A 12,091-nucleotide genomic window follows, 5' to 3' on the forward strand; every position below is an offset into this window, starting at 1 on the left:
ACTGGGATTTAAATATTCAGGGGTATCAGACTGTTCGGAGGGACTGACAGGAAGGTAAGGGAGGTGGTGTAGCTCTGATATTTAAGGATGACATCAGGGAGGTAGTGCGAGATGATATAGGTTCTATGGAAAAAAAGGTTGAATCCATTTGGGTGGAAAGTAGAAATAGTAAGGAGAAAAAATCACTGATAGGCGTAGTATACAGGCCACCAAATAATAACATCATGGTGGGGCGAGAACTAAACAAAGAAATAACTGATGCATGTAAAAATGGTACAGCAATTATCATGGGGGATTTATATCAATTGGTATCAATTGATCAAACCAGGTCGGTCAAGGCAGCCTTGAGGAGGAGTTCATAGAATGTATCAGCGATAGCTTCCTTGAACAGTATGTAATGGAACCTACAAGGGAGCAAGCTATCCTAGATCTGGTCCTGTGTAATGAGACAGGAATAATTAATGATCTTGCAGTTAGGGATCCTCTTGGAAGAAGCGATCACAGTATGATTGAATTTAAGATGGAGCATGAGAAGGTAAAATCCAATACCAGTGTCTTGTGCTTAAACAAAGGAGACTACAAAGGGATGAGGGAGGAGTTGGCTAAGGTAGACTGGGAGCAAACATTTTATGGTGGGACAATTGAGCAACAGTGGAGGACTTTCAAAGCGATCTTTCACAGTGCTCAGCAAAAGTATATACCAGTGATAAGGAAGGATTGTAGAAAAAGAGATAATCAGCCATGGATATCTAAGGAAAGAAAATGCATACAAAGTGGCAAAGATTAGTGGGAACTTGGAGGATTGGGAAATCTTTAAAGGTCAGCAGAAAGCCACGAAAAAAGCTATAAAGAAAAGTAAGATGGATTATGAGGGTAAACGAGCTCAGAATATAAAAACAGATAGCAAAGGTTTCTACAAATATATAAAATGAAAAAGATGGCTAAAGTAAACATTGGTCCTTTAGAGGACGAGAAGGGGGATATAATAACTGGAAATGAGAAAACGGCTGAGGCATTGAACAGGTATTTTGTGTCGGTCTTCACAGTGGAAGACACAAATAACATGCCAAAAATTGATGACAGGAAGGCTATGGCAGGTGAGAACCTAGAAACTATCATTATCACGAAAGAGGTAGTGTTGGGCAAGTTAATGGGGCTAAAGGTGGACAAGTCTCCTGGTCCTGATGGAATTCATCCCAGGGCACTAAAAGAGATGGCGTGAGAAATAGCAAATGCACTAGTGGTAATTTACCAAAATTCACTGGACTCTGGGCTGCTTCCGCAGATTGGAAAACAGCAAATGGGAGGTAGACAAAAGGCGAGTAACTATAGGCCGGTTAGCTTAACTTCTATAGTAGGGAAAATGCTTGAATCTATCAACAAGGAAGAAATAGCGAGACATCTGGATATAAATTGTCCCATTGGAAAGACGCAGCATGGGTTAATGAAGGGAAGGTCATGTTTGACTAATTTGGTGGAATTCTTTGAGAACATTACACATGCAGTGGACAATGGGGAACCTGTGGATGTGGTGTATCTGGATTTCCACAAGGCATTTGACAAGGTGCCGCACCGAAGACTGCTGCATAAGATAGAGGTGCACGGTGTTATGGGTAATGTATTAGCATGGATAGAGGATTGGTTAACTAACAGAAAGCAAAGAGTGGGGGTAAATGGGTGTTTTTCTGGTTGATGATCAGTGACTAGTGGTGTGCCTCAGGGATCAGCGTTGGGACCGCAATTGTTTATGATTTACATAGATGATTTGGAGTTGGGGACCAAGTGTAGTGTGTCAAAATTCGCAGATGACACTAAGATGGGTGGAAGAACAAAATGTGCAAAGGGATACAGATAGTCTAAGTGAGTGGGCGAGGATCTGGCAGATGGAGTACAATGTTGGTAAATGTGAGGTCATCCATTTAGATAGGAATAACAGCAAAATGGACTATTATTTAAATGATAAAAGATTGCAGCATGCTGCTGTGCAGAGGGACCTGGCTGTCCTTGTGCAGGAATCCCAAGGAGTTGGTTTGCAGGTGCAGCAGGTAATTAAGAAGGCAAATGGAATTTAGTCCTTCATTGCCAGACAGATGGAGTTAAAAAACAGTGAGGTTATGTTGCAGCTGTATAAGGTGCTGGTGAGGCCACACGTGGAGTATTGTGTTTGGTCTCCTTTTGGTCTCCTTACTTGAGAAAGGATATATTGGCACTGGAGGGGGTGCAAAGGAGATTCACTAGGTTGATTTCGGAGTTGAGAGGGTTGGCTTATGAGGAGAGACTGAGTAGACTGGGGCCAAACTCATTGGAATTCAGAAGAATGAGGGGAGATCTCATAGAAACATATAAGATTATGAAGGGAATAGATAATATAGAAGCAGGGAAGTTGTTTCCACTGGCGGGTGAAACTAGAACTAGAGGGCATGGCCTCAAAATAAGGGGAAGCAGATTTACGACTGAGTTGAGGAGGAACTTCTTCACACAAAGGGTTGTGAATCTGTGGAATTCCCTGTCCAGTGAAGCAGTTGAGGCTACCTCATTGAATGTTTTTAAGGCAAGGGTAGATACATTTTTGAACAGTAAAGGAATTAAGGGTTATGGTGAGTGGGCGGATAAGTGAAGCTGAGTCCACAAAAAGATCAGCCATGATCTTATTGAATGGCGGAGCAGGCTCGAGGGGCCAGATGGCCTACTCCTGCTCCTAGTTCTTATGTTCTTATGAAAGACGTGCTGGTTAGGTGCATTAGCCATGCTAAATTCTCCCTCAGTGTACCCACACAGGTGCCAGAGTGTGGTGGCTAAGGGATTTTCACAGTAACTTCATTCCAGTGTTAATGTAAGCCTACTTGTGACACTAATAAATAAACTAAACTTTATTTTTTATTCATTTGTGGGGCATGGGCATCGCTGGCTGGCCAGCATTTATTGGCCATCCCTAGTTGCCCTTGAACCGAGTGGTTTGCTGGGCCATTTCAGAGGACAGTTAAGAGTCACCCACATTGCTGCAGATCTGGAGTCACATGTAGGCCAGACCGGGTAAGGACAGCTCATTGTGTTTCATTGAGAAAGATAAAGGGTTACACTGAAACGACTAGAAATACGGAACAGCTTCAAATAGAAAGTGAGCCAGCAAACAGCAGAAATAAGTACCATATTCCTGTGAGGGCGGGGGAGGGGAATTATCAATATTGGATGAAAATTTGAAAAATATCCAACTTAGATCATAGAACCCTACAGTGCAGAAAGAGGCCATTCGGCCCATCGAGTCTGCACCGACCACAATCCCACCCAGGCCCTACATATTTCACCCGCTAATCCCTCTAACCTACTCATCTCAGGACACTAAGGGGCAATTTTAGCACAGCCAATCAACCTAACCCGCACATCTTTGGACTGTGGGAGGAAACCGGAGCACCCGGAGGAAACCCACGCAGACACGAGGAGAATGTGCAAACTCCACACAGACAGTGACCCGAGCGGGAATCGAACCCAGGTCCCTGGAGCTGTGAAGCCGCAGTGCTAACCACTGTGCTACCGTGCCGCCCAAATGCACTTGGGAACAAATTCAGGTCAAAGCTCGATTTGAAGATCAGAGTATTTTGACCCAGATATTAACAAGGGTGGATTATGAAGCCAAGTTTCAGATGTGAAACCTGGAATTTTGGGTCGTCCGCAGTGTGCATCTTTTGTCCTTGACAGGTTCCCCATTTGGAACATAGCCTGGTTTCCAGGTCCAGATCCAATCAGCTGCAGGGGACTCTGGAGCAGGCCAGAGGAGGAGGTAGGTCTGGTTCCGGGGATGGGTGCATCTCAGGGGCTATTCCACGACACCGACTGTGGGGACTCTGATTGACGGGCAGGTGATGGGAGGGTGCTGGGGGGGTGGTCCTCTGGAGGGCTGTTCTGCTGGAAAGGGGTGTCTGATCCTAAGGAGATCTGGGGTGGAGATACCTGATGGGAGGGGAGATTGAGTCACTTGGAGGAATCATGGCCGGAATTCTCCCAAAAAATTCTGAATGTTGAATTCGCGGGAACACTAGGGTAATTCACGCTGGTTTTTTCAGTGGGAGTTCAGAGAAGAATCTCCCACATTCTGTGCACTGCAGAGGCCACCAGTGTGAATAACATGAAATTTCAAGGAGTGGGGCCGATTCTCACTGGAGCGGCTGGTAGCATAGCGCGAAGTGAGCCACTGCGCATGTGCCAATCTGTCAGTGCCAAGATCAGCGCGTGCGCAGTGGCCCTTGTCTGCCAGTCTCCCAATTGCTGGCCAGCCGTGCGACTCCCCACCACTCCATGGCCCGACCACTGGCCCCCACGACCATTCCCGGGTCAACCCCAAATACCCCTCCTCCCACCCTGCCCCAATCTCCAGCTGCCCCACACTGATACCCCCTGACAGTAACCACCCGGCATGGGTTGCACGGTGGCACTGTGGTTAGCACTGCTGCCTCACAGCGTCAGGGTCACGGGTTCGATTCCCGGCTTGGGTAACTCTCTGTGCGGAGTCTGCACGTTCTCCCCGTGTCTGCATGGGTTTCCTCCAGGTGCTCCGTTTCCTCCTACAGTCCAAACGACGTGCTGGTTAGCTGCATTGGCCACGCTAAATTCTCCCTCAGTGTACCCGAACAGGCACCGGAGTGTGGCGACTAAGGGATTTTCACAGTAACTCCAATGTAATGTAAGCCTACTTGTGGGACTAATAAATAAACTAAACCCCCCCTTCCCCTGCAAAGTCTGGTCACCCTCCCCCCCGCAGTGCTGACTCCCCGCAGCCCGCCCTTATCGCTGGCCTCCCTCCTTCTCCCACCAATCCCTATACAGAGTGGCAGCAGCACCACCCCCCATCCCCACCAATCACCCCTAGGCCCTGCCCCATCAGACCCTGTCCCCTCAGCCCTGTCCCCATATGCCCACCCCCTAGACAATGCCCCATGCCTGATGGGCAGTGCCAAGGTGTCCCCTGGGCATAGGCACCTTGTCCCTTGGGCAGAGCCAGATAGCACAGGCTGGCCCAGGTGCCAATGTCCAGGGGACACCACACCCCAGCCACCTGATTGCTGGGGGCCCAGATTGCCCACCTTCAGTCCAGCGGGGTTAGGCCACTGGCTCCCCGAAAGTGTGGAGTTACTCTAAAGCTTGCTAATACCATTTAAATTATATTAAAATTAGGATTTAAATACTTATATAAGAACATAAGAACTAGGAGCAGGAGCAGGAGTAGGCTATCTGGCCCCTCGAGCCTGCTCCGCCATTCAATAAGAACATGGCTGATCTTTTCGTGGACTCAGCTCCACTTACCTGCCCGCTCACTGTTAATTCCTTTACTATTCAAAAATTTATCTATCCTTGCCTTAAAAACATTCAGTGAGGTAGCCTCAACTGCTTCACTGGGCAGGGAATTCCACAGATTCACAACGCTTTGTGTGAAGAAGTTCCTCCTCAACTCAGTCGTAAATCTGCTTCCTCTTATTTTGAGGCCATGCCCTCTAGTTCTAGTTTCACCCGCCAGTGGAAACAACTTCCCTGCTTCTATATTATCTATTCCCTTCATAATCTTATATGTTTCTATGAGATCTCCCCTCATTCTTCTGAATTCCAATGAGTATAGTCCCAGTCTACTCAGTCTCTCCTCATAAGCCAACCCTCTCAACTCCAGAATCAACCTAGTGAATCTCCTCTACACCCCCTCCAGTGCCAGTATATCCTTCTCAAGTAAGGAGACCAAAACTGTACACAGGACTCCAGGTGTGGCCTCACCAGCACCTTATACAGCTGCAACATAATCTCACTGTTTTTAAACTCCATCCCTCTGACAATGAAGGACAAAATTCCATTTGCCTTCTTATTTATCTGCTGTACCTGCAAACCAACTCCTTGAGATTCTTGCACAAGGACACCCAGGTCCCTCTGCACAGCAGCATGCTGCAATTTTTTGCCATTTAAATAATAGTCCATTTTGCTGTTATTCCTACTAAAATGGATGACCTCGCATTTACCAACATTGTACTCCATCTGCCAGACCCTGGCCCACTCACTTAGACTATCTATATCCCTTTGCAGACTTTCAGGATCCTCTGCACACTTTGCTCTGCCACCCATCTTAGTGTCATCTGCGAATTGTGACACACTACACTTGGTCCCCAACTCCAAATCATCTATGTAAATCGTAAACAATTGCGGTCCCAACGCTGATCCCTGAGGCACACCACTAGTCACTGATCATCAACCAGAAAAACATCCATTAACCCCACTCCTTTCTTTCTGTTAGTTCACCAATCTTCAATCCATGCTAATACCATGCACCTTTATCCTATGTAGCAGTCTTTGGCGCGGCACCTTGTCAAATGCCTTCTGGAAATCCAGCTACACCACATCTACAGGTTCCCCATTGTCCACCGCACATGTAATGTTCTCAAAGAATTCCACCAAATTAGTCAAACATGACCTGCCCTTCATGAACCCATGCTGCGTCTTACCAATGGGACAATTTATATCCAGATGTCTCACTATTTCTTCCTTGATGATAGATTCAAGCATTTCCCCCACTACAGAAGTTAAGCTAACTGGCCTCTAGTTACCCGCTTTTTGTCTCCCTCCTTTTTTAAACAGTGGGGTCACATTTGCCCACATTGTCACATTACCCTGCCTCCCCACCGATTTCCGGCACTGGGAGACGCTATCGTGGCGGGAAAGCATGCGTGAATCCCATGCATCGCCCACCACAGGATTCTCCCGGCCTGCTGTGCTAAACATTACAGCAGCAGGATGGGAGAATTGCCCCCATCATCTACTTCCCCTGCCCTATAAACAGTGCTGGAAGAGGGCCTCACTCTCCTTCAACTTCTAGGTTTCCCTCGGCCTGGACAATCTCACAGGTCACAGTTAAACCTATAAAACAGGTTAACTAAGAGCCTGCAAGTCTCATTAGAATTATAGAATCCCTACAGTGCAGGGTGGATTTGCGGAGTAAATTCGTGAGGTTACAGGGATAGGGCCTGGGAGGCATTGTTGTCAGTGCAGGTTCGATGGGCCAAATGGCCTCCTTCTGCACTGACAACAATGCCTCCCAGGCCCTATCCCTGTAACCTCACGTATTTGCCCCACTAATCCCCCCGACACTAAGGGACAATTTAGCATGGCCAGTCAACCTAACCACACATCTTTGGAGTGTGGGAGAAAACTGGAGCACCTGGAGGGAACCCACGCAGACACGGGGAGAAAATGCAAACTCCACCCAGACATTAAAATATTTAAGTTGCCAAGCTGCTTTCTGAGAGCAGAGTAGCTACCTGTGTTAACCCGAAAGTGAGGGTGGTTTGGGGCTTGGTTTGAGATTTTTATTTGCAAATGCCTTTGCAGCCTCAAGAACTGCAGCTAACTTTCACGATACAGAATTAGAGAGAAACATCCATTTCACACCAGGTGGCACTGTTCCACTGATGTATGTTTGAGACAGTTGTTAGCTGCTTGAATGGAACATTTAACACTGGATGTCGGTCACTTGGACCCGGCCATGGGACAGGTTTGGACTCAAGCCTCACACATTGTTCAGACACTCACTAGGGGAGACTAGGTGAAGTGGCTTCCTCATGTTATTTTTATCCTGAAGTACCTTCTCCTTAACGGCCTGCAGCCAAGGGTGTAGGATCCCATTTCCACATTACAGTGGGGGAGAGGTGCACCCCTCACCCACTCACATTGGATGTTGACTCAGTAGTCAGGGTTGGAGGGTCATAACTCACTCAACAAGGCTGCCTGGAGAGTAGCCTCACATGTGGTTAGCACTGCTGCCTCACAGCGCCAGGGACCCAGGTTCGATTCCCAGCTTGGGTGGGTCAACGACTTGCGTGGAGTCTGCACGTTCTCCCCGTGTCTGCGTGGGTTTCCTTCAGGTGCTCCGGTTTCCTCCCACAGTCCGAAAGACGTGCTGGTTAGGTACATCGGCCATGCTAAATTCTCCCTCAGTGCACCCGAACAGGAGTGTAGCGACTGGGGGATTTTCACAGTAACTTCATTGCAGTGTTAATGTCAGCCTACTTATGACACTAATAAATAAATAGCCTGAGCCTAAACTAACACTGAGACTAGAAACCTCCGGGTACTCCGGTTTCCTCCCACAGTCCAAAGATGTGTGGGTTAGGTGGATTGGCCATGCTAAAAAAAATTGCCCCTAGTGACCCGGGATGTGTAGGTTAGAGGGATTAGTGGGTAAATATATGGGGGTATGGCCTGGGTGGGATTTGGTCGGTGCAGACTCAATGGGCCGAATGGCCTCTTTCTGTACTGTAGGGTTTCTAAGATTCTAAGATTCTAAGAATGTTACCATTGAGCCAGCAATCTGACCATGAGTACCATGCTGTACATCAATCCGGTATTTAGATTCTAACTCTTGCTAAGGTTTACAGAATGCAACATTTTAAATATTTTCCGAATTATTTGTATCGCTACACCTCATATGGCCAAGAGCTGAGTAATCTGAAACCAATTATATCGATCCTGAGTAGATGGGGGTCACTCATGTAAAAGCAACCAGGGGTTTGACATGCCAGGAATTTAGCGTCATGGATTGTAGTTCCTTGAAATGCATTATGGTCTTTTCCTAATTGCAACAAGTATGGACAATTTCAGCAAGAGGGATGATAATGCCAATGTTGATGGCAATATTTCATGAGGAAAAATATTCAACCATCAACTAAATTTTGAAATGATTGGAACCGGAATTGAATAGTGTGTTGCACTTTCAGTAAATGAAGAGAATTCCAAAAGGGTTAACTCTTAAACAGGTTTTTAGTTTCCGAAGGAATGCCCCATCATCGGAAAAACAAGTTGATTTATATAAGCATTGCCATCAAACTTCATGTAGTCACTGCCCTCTGGTGGCCCATTCTGCTGCTTGCAGTTGTATTTTTTTTAAACTTCGCAATAAAACGTACACATTGAATCATAGAAATCATAGAAACCCTACAGTGCAGAAGGAGGCCATTCGGCCCATCGAGTCTGCACCGACCACAATCCCACCCAGGCCCTACCCCCACATATTTACCTGCTAATCCCTCTAACCTACACATCTCAGGACTCTCAGGGGCAATTTTTTTTTTAAACCTGGCCAATCAACCTAACCCGCACATCTTTGGACTGTGGGAGGAAACCGGAGCACCTGGAGGAAACCCACGCAGACACGAGGAGAATGTGCAAACTCCACACAGACAGTGACCCGAGCCGAGCACAGTGACTAAGTTGCCTCAGAGCAATGATTCGCAAGTCATTAATGAGCATTGGCTAATTACATTCAGCACAATATTCCGAAGTCCTAAAGTTTATTGCGCTAAACCAGGGATCTGCAATCTGCCACTGTGGTGCCACCTGCGAAACATTCCCAACCTTGATCGACTGAACCCATTTTGATGGTAAGCGCATGGCTTATTTCACTTCTATTTAAATTTTCATCATTAACATTGTACTGAGGAGAATCAACAACCATTTTGTAACAACCGTGAAAATGTTGTTGAATTATGCCTCTGTCCTGTTTTCCATTATTATTTGTGTTTGGGTAAACAGCAGACCGGATTCTCCGGCCTCGCCCGCGGATGGGATTCTCCGGTCCCACTGCAGTGAACGGAGATTTGGCTGAGCACCAAATTCCCCATTCTTGCTGGCAGTGGTGGTGGGACATTAAAGGCCGGAGAATTCCGGCCAGCATTTCAGTTCTTAAAATATTGCATTTTTGACTAAATCTAAGAAATAGTTCTTTGTGTTTTTAAGGTTTCTGCACTTTGTTTTAAGTGCAAGGGCAATAATCTGGTGAACTGGTGCGACGTTAATAATCTCTCCCTCAATGTCAGCAAAATGAAGGAGATTGTCATCAACCTCAGGAAACATAGTGGAGCACATGCCCCAGTCTACATCAACGGGGATGAAGTGGAAATGGTCGGAAGCTTCAGGTTTCTAGGTGTCCAGATCACCAATAACCTGTCCTGGTCCCTCCCCACTGACTCTATAGTTAAGAAAGCCCACAAACGCCTCTACTTTCTCAGGAGGCGAGGGAGATTCAACATGTCCATTACGGCTCTCACCAATTTTTACAGATGCATCATAGAAAGCATCCTTTGTGGTTGTATCACAGCTTGGTCTGGCTCCTGCTCTGACCAAGACAACAAGAAGCTACAAAGGGTTGCGAATGTAGCCCACTCCATCACACAAACCAGCCTGCCGTCCATTTACTCTGTCTACATTTCCCGCTGCCTTGGGAAAGCAGCCAGCATAATCAAGAACCCCACACACCCCGGACATTCTCTCTTCCACCTTCTTCCATTGGGAAAAAGATGCAAAAGTCTGAGATCACCAACCGACTCAAGAACAGCTTCTTCCCTGATGCCATCAGACTTTTGAATGAACCTACCTTATATTAATTTGATCTTTCTCTGCACCCCAGTTATGACATTATATTCTGTACCCTCTCCTTTCCTTCTCCCCTATGTACTCTATCAATGGTATGTTTTGTCTGTATAGCATGCAAGAAATAATACTTTTCAATATATCTCAATACATGTGACAATAATAAATCAAATCAAATCAAATAAAACAATGATTCAACCTGAAATGTAGGGCAGAATAATCTGCTCTTTGATTGCAAGCATGGGTCTGGGCCATTTCCAGCTGAACATTATAAGGAAACAGCAAATGCTGCAAACAGTCAGCAGGCCAGGCAGCATCTGAGGAAAGAAACAGAGCTAATGTTTCATGTTTATGGCCCTTCATTTTCGAGTAGCAGACTTACCTTGATCAGCAGCTGGGAACCGGAGCCAGAGAGGCCGCGGGGGAGGGGGGTGGGGGTGGGGTGGGGGAGGCGGGGGGAGGGGGGGGGGAGGTGGTGGTGACAGTGACTGGAGAAGGTAAAAACTCGAGTGCAGGGCATTTCGGGCCTAGTTTCAAGTCACAGCCTTACCTTGATCCATTAGACGGGGCATATCGTGGGATCTGTACTTCGCGAAATCCCAAGTTCAAAAGTAACATTTTAGTCAGAAGGACTCTGGATAATTTTCATTCCCACAAGGTTTTAGATTGTGGGATTTAGGCTAGTCGTAGAGTCATACAGTGCTGGGATTAGGAGTAGTACCGAGACTGTTGTTTATGGAATTGTGCGTTTAGTATTTTGTAGTGAGAATCTAACACTAGGGACCATCTAGTTAGCTGTAAATTAATTTAATAGAAATTTATTTTTAATTAATTAGTTGCTAGAGGGTAAAAACAGCAGTCAGTGGGATAGTAGGCTTCTCCTGCAGAATGTGAGAAATCGGAGTCAGTTCAAACATCCCTGATGACTATATCTACAGGAAGTGGGTTGAATTGGCAGCTTCTGTCAGCCCCCATGGATCAGTTGGAGCAGCAGTTGAACATACTCAGGAGCATATAGGATGTAGAATGAATTATAAACAGGAGACTTAGAGACGTGGTCATACCCAAGGTTCAGGCAGATAGAGGGTGACCACTAGAAGGTGCAGACACACAGTGCATGTGTCCCCGGTGGCTACCCCCCTCTCTAACAAGTATACTGTTTTGGCTACTGTGGCACGGGGGGGGGGGGGGGGGGGGGTGGTGGGGAGGAATTGCCTATCAGGGGATGGCAATAGCAGCAGCCAGTATTGGCACCACAGCTGGCTCTGTTGTACAGCAGGGAGGGTCAAAGTGCAGTAGAGCAGTAGTAATAGGGGACACTATAGTCAGGGGCACAGATAGGCATTTCTGTAGCCGCAAAAGAGACTCCAGGATGGTATGTTGTCTCCCTGGTGCAAGTGTCAAGGATGTCTCTGAGTGGGCATGGAATATTCTCAAAAGGGAGGATGCGCACCCAGAGGTCGTGTTACACATTGGTGCGAACGACATAGTCAGGAAGAGTGACGAGGTACAGCAAAGAAAGTTCAGGGAGTCCGGCAGCAAATTAAAAGGCAGGAAGTCTAGGATTATAATCATGGGATTACTCACTGTGTCACATGCCGGTGAGGCTAAGAATAAAAAGTTAAATACACAGCTAAAGAACGGGTGTAGGAGGGTAGGCTTCAGATATGTGGATCAGTGGGATGTCTTCTCGAGA

This window comes from Mustelus asterias, chromosome 9 (assembly GCF_964213995.1).
Source record: "Mustelus asterias chromosome 9, sMusAst1.hap1.1, whole genome shotgun sequence".
NCBI lineage: Eukaryota > Metazoa > Chordata > Chondrichthyes > Carcharhiniformes > Triakidae > Mustelus > Mustelus asterias.